We start from the raw sequence: 8,366 nt of genomic DNA on the forward strand, positions 1-8,366 counted from the left end.
GACAGTTTTTAGGTTAGAAAGGTGCAAAAGTGTAGAATCACTCCAGCATCCCCTTAATTGTCCCATGAAATATCTGCGGCGGCGAACAATCGACGACGAGAGGAAGAAAAAAAGCCTCTGTGTTGCACCTAATCTTTGTCACGCGCGGAATAATGAGAAATGCGATACGACACCGATGTCGTTAAAAAGCGAACTATTGACTTAGATACTTTTATTTCCGCGATATTTAAACAGCCGTCAGTTTTCGCGCGAAAACTATGTTAAACTTTGTATTTTCAAGCCGCGATAAAAAAAAGATGTACATTGTCTAACGATAATTGCGCGTCTTTTCTCCTCCTTCCGAGTTTTAATTCCGCGATGACTTTAATTCCACGGTTATCTCCGTACGTCCGAGATATCCCGCGGTATCTTCCCGTGGATGCCATGTGCTAGATCTACCATTTCTAATGGGCAATACGGATCCGACGAGAGAAAGGGAGGAAGGTAAGCGAGGCGCGAGCGAGATGGAAGAGGATCCGCTCGATGGCTTCGGCATCGATCGTTCTCCGAGGAGCGGCCGAGGGAAGGGAATAAGCGCGCGAGAGGGCGGGGGGACGGGGGAGGGAGAGAGGCGCGCACGAGAAATTCGAGACGCCCGGTGTCGAAATGCTATCCGGCATGCAAGAAAGGACAATCCTCATTAAGGAGAGCGCGAGCGAGAGAGAGAGAGAGAGAGAGAGAGAGAGAGAGCCCGCGTTCAGCACGCGCGCGCGTATTTCCACGCGAGTTGGAGCGCGCCGCGCGGAATGCCGTGAACGGGCAAGGCGGCACCGATAAGGAGGCTATCGCCGCGCGATCGACTCTTTTTTGCCATCTCGCGCGTCGCCCAGCTTCCGTTCTCCGCGTCCCGCCGCGGTACGCTCTCCGGCGCGCAGCTCGCGTAAATTAAAGCGCACAGTCCACGCTCGGGTGAGTCGACGCGGCACCGTTCGCGGCGCCGGCGGCCTCGCGCGGTATCTATTCTTATCTCGGGTATGTACTCATCCGCGCGGGCGTTATCGCGATCGTCGCCCGGCAGATGAGTTAAGTAGACGGCTTCTACTCGGCGCGCCGCGGCGCTCCGTCTCAATCGCCGCTAGAGACCGCGTGATCAGAGGCTGGCCGTAAGAGTTCGTCAAATTCCCGCGGGTGAGAGGGAAACACGGGCTATCGCACTCTTCTACGATCGCATGAATTCTCGTAGAGATTCCACTCTCGATGAAAGAAAATGTTGGTCAAGTCGAAGAAATCAATTCTTTGAAATTAAATAAGTCTATTACGGTCAAAACTCAAACTTTTTCTGGGCGTGAGTTAACAATGGACGATTCTACGATCGTAGAAGAGTGAGATGGCCTACGTTTCTCTCTCACTCGCGGGGATTTGACGAACTCTTATGGCCAGTCTCTGATTACAAAGTCTCTAATCGCTGGCACGTTAACGTCCGAGACAAGCCGACCCGCGGAATATCGAAGTCTCGAGAACTATCAGTCGGGTACCTTTGGTGGCGCACGAATACAATCCTATCTAGAGACCCTGTAATCAGACTGGCCGTAAGAGTTCGTCAAATTCCCGCGGGTGAGAGAGAAACACGGGCTATCTCACTCCTCTACGATTCTACGATCGCATGAATTCTCGTAGAGATTCCACTCTCGATGAAAGAAAATGTTGGTCGAGTCGAAGAAATCAATTCTTTGAAATTAAATAAAAGTCTATTACGATCAAGACTCAAACTTTTTCTGGACGTGAGTTCAACAATGGACGATTCTACGATCGCAGAAGAGTGAGATAGCCCAAGTTTCTCTCTCACTCACGGGAATTTGACGAACTCTAATCGCTGGCACGTTAACGTCCGAGACGAGCCGACCCGTGGAATATCGAAGTCTCGAGAAATATCAGTCGGGTATCTTTTGGTGGCGCACGAATATAATCCCATCTATCGCGGAAGATTAAATTTCTATCCTCGCCGAACATTCCTAATATCGTAAAAGCGAGAAACGACTAAGGGGAGGAATCGGAGGTAACTTGGCGAGTTGAATCGATTCGGACGGAAAAGATGGAGACACGTGGCAAATTCATATTTCAGAAAAACAAACAACTGTTTTACAAGCGATATGAATTTTTTAACAGGTTTACGCCGTCCTCCGAGAAGAGGGGACTTAATAAGGTTTTGTTATGAAAAATTGCTTCGGAACAAACGCGCCTGCCCGTTGTTAACTCACGCCCAGAAAAAAAGTTCGAGTCTTGACCGTAATAGACTTTTATTTAACTTCAAAGAATTGATTTCTTCGACTCGACCAACATTTTATCCGACCGAGAGCGGAATCTCTACGAGAATTCATATCTATTTCCTCAAATGTGGCAAATGTTTTAGTGGAAGCAAATAAAAACTTGGTACATTCAAGGGAACGCGATTACAACGTATCTCATTTGTTTGCCTAACTAAATCTTCGGGCCTGGGTGTAATTTCAATCGAAATGCCACACGTCCCCCTGGCTCGGTTAATAAAGTTTGCTTAAGAAAACGCATTGGCTCTGATACCAGAGAGAGAGAAAGAGAGTCCACGTTCCAACGCTCTTGCACGGGGGAACGGAAGCGGGGGAGGGGGTAGCCGGGCGCAGAGGTAAAAATTTCCAATTTCCCGAAAGCCGGGAAAATCGGAGAACGCGGCGCGCGCGCCAGAAAGATGGGGAACGCCGTGCGGCCTCCGAATCTGGCAGCTCGTAAACACGGCTTTATGCGCGCGCTTCCACCTTCTTCCGGAGTATTTATTTCAGCGGTCTCACACGCGGCGGTATCCTCGCGCCGCGTTCTCCGCCCGCCTCCGGCGACGACGGCGGTAACGGCGGCTTCCACGGCGCAAAAAGCCAACGACGATGGTATAAGGTCGCGCGCGCCAGCGCTGTGAAGCGGTCCACGGCGCTCCGGGGCGTGGGGAGGGGAGCGCGGGAGTGAGGATAATAACAGAAGAGCCGCGGAAGCGCCATTTACGAACGCTAGCCGAAAAAAAAATAATGCGCACCGTGCGTGCGCGCGCACGTACGTGCGTACTTATGCACGGCTATTTGTACGTACAGTCTTATTCGTTAATGCCCGGACCTGCGGTTTCGTCGCTATTTTTCTCATCTATACAAATCACCGAGTTTCAGGCTGTAGGTATGTAGGGGAAGGTCCTCCGTTGTGGGATAGGATTCTAATGTGAGCCGGTAGGTTTTCAGCGCCCGAGTTCAACGGCAAAACCCTTTTCGCGACGATTACACGATCCAACGGTCAATTTTCCACTAAACAGATTTCACTCCAGGGGCAATAAATTCACGGTGGGACCAACATACGACGTCCATTAATTACTCTAATGTCGACGTCGGCTCCTCTCACGAAACGCCCAGTCTATTCTTTCGAGTCCACGGGTGAAACCGAGGTCCAGGCGTTAATGGGCAAGACTGTACGTGTGCGCGCTTGGCTCATATAACCGCTGAACGACGCATCCGCGTTTCGACACGAGCACGCCGAGGCATCGAGCCAGCCGAGCGGCCGACCGACCGACCGACCGACCGACCAGGCAGCAGCCAACCATCCAGTCGACCTGGTCATTATGACTGCCAGGCTAACGCCAACGGGCTATGCATCATTAATGGGCCTCGTGCCACTGCCGGCCGCGGCTCCCACGATACACGGCCGCGTATATATTCGCCGTCACCGCGGCCGTCGCGTCGCGCATTTTCATAATTTTCCACCGGGTGTTCGCGAAATCAGCGCGCCAACGTCGATCGCCGTTAACCTCTAGAGGGCCGGAGGAGCGCGGCCGCTACAGTGGCCAGAAGCAAACTTGAAAACTTTGCGCAATACGTAGACACGTATGCGTGAATTTCCCGTTTAAAAAGTTACAAATTTCCAAGGAAATACGCCGGCCTTCTACAGATTAAGCTTATTCCACAACGGACGCGAAACGCAGGGCGCTAAGCAACGACGCGAGAAATCGGCCGATCACGGTCGATCGCTCTTCTCATATTTGACTGTGATTGGTCGAATTTCTTGCGTTTCGCGTCCATTGTAGAATAAGCTTCGTTCACCGCGCGACACGGGGCTCCCCGCGTTTCGGAGCGTCCGAATTGCTCGTGAATTTCGAACGCCCGTCCGAATCTCTCGCTGGACCGGAGCTGATCGTTTCGCGGACGCATTCCGGTGCCATTATTTCAACGAAATGCACGTTCGCGCGGCTCCGTCGAGCTAATCCGCCTGATTAATTCGTTTGTCCGAGGGAAAAACGCGCGCGCTTGGTCCCCCGAGGAAATCTCCGGCGGCGCCAATGCGCGCGAGGCGTCGTCGCGCGGCACGTCCGATATTTATTGCGAATTATTGCGCGCGGCTCGCGCCGCGGATACGCGTAGCACGTCCGTTCGGCAGCTGCGTCCGTCGCCGCGCGCCGTCGGCGCGTCTCGGCTTTTACGGCGGGAGATATCGCGGCGAGAGAGGCGGCGCGCCGAGGGAAACCAATCGTAACCTGGATGTTTACGGCGCGTGCGATTGCGATCGTCAGGCACGAACGATCCGCGGGCCCGAGCGCGCGCGCGCATACCCGATTTAATTGTGAGTAACGGTAGTCGGTCTCCTCCCCCCCCCCCGCCCGCCCCCGCGGCGACAACGTGGAATCCGCGCGCCCAGGCGAAACGAGAAAACGAAGAAACGGCACGCGGCGCGGCGGCGCTCGTTCCTTTTACTCGCCGAGCTCAATTTTCATTTTATCGCGGCTCTTACTCGCCTCGGACGGCTATCGCGCCGCGCCGAAGACGCTCGCGCGTATCTCGCCGTATAATTCACTCCCCCTCCCCCTCCTTTTTTTATTCGCTACGCGGGAGATCTCGGCTTTTAAATTCGCGACACTCGTCGCCGTCGTGACCCGCAAAGGGGAAATCCACGGGGATCTCCCCTCCGGTCCGCTCGCGTCGTAAATCACGCGTATAGTCACCGTGGAATTATCGCCGATACTCGGGCGCGCGACTATAGTCCCGGGCTCTCGGCGCATAGACAATGAGCCGTACGGCGCGGCGGGCGATTATTTTTATCCCAACTAGCGCGCCGACTACTTAGCGCGCGCGAGGCGCGGACGAACTAAAGGCGCCATTAATACCCGGCGGAAACAATACGGCCTCTCTATAGCCGTTGTTAACGGCCGCGGGGTTAAACGTGTTTCGCACTTGTAACGAGATCGACACAGAATACGCGCTATTTAGCCATCGTTGAATCACTGCGCGTACGCGCTGCAAGGTCTAGTGCAGTCTGGCGCAGCCTAATGCAGTCCGATGCATGTCTATCTCTCTCTCTCTCTCTCTCTTTGTGTGTGCGTGTAGCGGCGCGATAGTTACGCAAATTAACTCCTCGATTAAGCATACCGCTGGGAAGCGCGCGACTTCCCAGATCGATCGATCGCCCGCTTGACGTTGCGTAACGACTCTCGCCTCCCCCCCCCCCTCCCGCTCCGCCCGTCGTCGATCGTCAGGCACCGAGGATCCGACGGATTTACGGGAGAATTCCGTCATCAGCCACGCCGTCGGATCCGCGCTGCGGATCATGTCGGTAAGCATCTCGCTACATATCGAGAATGCCGCGCTATCGAGACGCGTTACGGGAATATCGTCCAAGATAGGGAGAGAGGGAGGGAGAGAGAGAGAGAGAGAAAGCGCGCGGATTTCAGTTTCCTCGTAGCATCCCTCCCTCACGTCGCGAGGAAAGCGCTCGCAAATGGAATCGCGCGAGCCGTCGATCGACCGGGCGCGATTCGGGGCAATTTCGCCTCAACACGGATTCGCGCCACCGCGCCGCCGCGCCGCCGGGACGCGTTGTAAGCGCCGGGACATCCCGCCGTCCCGTGTTACGAGCCCGCGTTTTCCCCGCGGCGTATACGCGATAGAGCGCGCGTGCTAGATAGAGCGGAGTAGACGCTCGCCGACGTCCGCGGCGATAGGCCGCGGACGGAGAAGAGCGGAGCGAGCGCGAACCGGGAGAGATTGTACATGCGGGCATTTGCATACAAACGTCACCCAGGGTTTGCGTCCCCATTAATTATACGGCGCGACCAATGAGCCGGTCCTACCTACCGGTCTCCTCTCCGTGTGCGTGTGAGCGCGCGCGTGTGTGTGTGCGCGCGGCGCCGCGGCTCTTGCGTCTCTCTCTCTCTCTAGCACGCGCGCGCGTTGCCGCTATTATTATTCACGCGAGCGCGCCGCACGCATATACCGGGGAGGCGCGCACCGACCGGCGGCGCGAACTTATCTTATCGCCGGCCGTGGCGCGGCACGATCTGTTCTCTTTCTCTTTCCCTCTCTCTCTCTTTCTCTCCGCTGCCGGCCGACGACCATGTCTTATCGACGCCCCGTTTCCCTAAACGCGCAGCTCACGAGCGCGAACGCGCGTGTCATGCGCCGCTTAATATCGCCCGCGATATCGGGCCGACCGCTGGCACTCGCACGCGGCGCATCGCGCGGGGGGAGATACTCGAGCTGAATCGACGTCGATTTCTCCTTATCAGCCGTGGACGCTGTTCTCTGATAATCTCTCGATACCGGGACACGGGCCGTGACTCGCGCGCGACTTCGCCGCGCGAAGAGCCGCGGGCCCGCGAAAATGCGTTCTTCGCCGCGCGAGAGAGAATTCGTGATCGGCGAAGTTAAATCGATTGTTACGACGACGGAAATGAAATAATCTCGGCAAATTATAGTACGTCAAGGACAATGACACGGGGTCATTTGTAGTGAGTAACGGAAACTTTATTCGTGTGAATGGATTCGAACTTTGCTCCGCGGCGGAAAAGTAATTCATGTTTTCGAGATAGCGAGAAGGCGTATTTAACTTGGAAAACAACGATAGAATAGCAGCGCCAGAAATAAAATAGATAGACCGAGGGTTTATTGGAAATTTCCAAAGACACCGATGCCTTTTGGATTAATCTCGGTTTAAATATTAAGTTGTTGTTTAATGCGCGACAAAGAAACATGATTTCGGCGTGCCTCATTTTGTTTAATCTAAATAGATTCTTTTTTCTGGTTGTAGTAATCGCCCGTCTCTTTCCTTCGTCGCCAGGTTAAATGTCGGAAAATGAATAAATGGATAAATGAATTTTCTCGCTCCGTAACTTCGACGACGGGCCTGTTCCTGTCAAATAAAGACTTGACGCTATCTTGGGAATTCGATGAAGGTCGAACGCTTGGGCACACCTCGTGGGCACAAGTGGGCGTAAGGAGACCCGTAAATAGACCCTGCTGCGATGCCGTGCCGCGGAAATTACTCGGATTAGCGATTATATCGTGGCCGTCCGACGTCCGTCGGACGTTCCGGACGCCTCTCGATTTTGCATGGAGATTTCAGGAAGTCCCGCGCCGAATATTTTCCTTCAAATCCTACGGCGCGGAAGACGCCTGAATAATTTCGCAGTCCGAGACACCGGCGGAATGCACGCCCGGTTCTCTTAAAGCTTCCGGATTTGCGGGCGCCGGCAGACCCCGAGCGGATCCTCCGATACGAAAATTTTAATAACTGGGACGATATTTCCACGGTCCTGCGTTCGAAATTCGCTTTCGCCGCCAACACACGCGGACCCGGTATGTTAACGAGCGTCTCTTCGTAAGAATAAAATATTAACGTCAGTGTTTTCTTGACCATACCTGGCATCTTCAATAATACAGAAAATTTCTTCATCACTAAGGACGCCAGGCATGGCGAAGAAAACACTGACCTTGTTAATTACCGCCGGCATTGAAGAATCCTGATTAATAAGATATTACGTCGAGACTCCTTTGGGGCGCAAAATTGATATCAGATGTGGAAGTAATTCAATCGGGAATTATTCACGAATCCCGGACCGTGCGCCGATGCGGGGAGTCACGCGTGTGCATCACGAGGGCCGCGTGTCGGCGTTTCGGCGGAGCGTCGAGTGTCTTCCGCGAAATTACCGGCAGGAATCTCGCCGGGAACGGCCTTGAGGGTCATTAAGGGCCGGCCGAGAATGGCCAGCCTGCAAATCATCGATAGCGGGTCTGGTCTTGGCCCGGCCCGAATTAATTTCCTACGACTTCCGCCATTTCGCCGTGCAATCGCGCGGCTTGTCTCCGGCGTGCGGATATCGCGGAATTGAGACGACACCGAAGGGCGAAAGAGCGAGAGAGAGAGAGAGAGAGGGGGGGTCGGATCGCCATTTATTTGTTGCCTCGATAAAAGCCGGCCTTATGCATATGGATGAGCCAATCGCGGGGAACGACGTCAACGCTGCTGACTCGACGGGATCCAGAGTGAACGCGGTACTCGGACGACGCGTCCCTTCGTCCCTTAAATCCTCGTGTTGCGACATATTTATGACG

This window comes from Vollenhovia emeryi, unplaced genomic scaffold, assembly GCF_000949405.1.
Source record: "Vollenhovia emeryi isolate VEMERY1.0 unplaced genomic scaffold, V.emery_V1.0 DF939124.1, whole genome shotgun sequence".
In the NCBI taxonomy this organism is placed as follows: Eukaryota; Metazoa; Arthropoda; class Insecta; order Hymenoptera; family Formicidae; genus Vollenhovia; species Vollenhovia emeryi.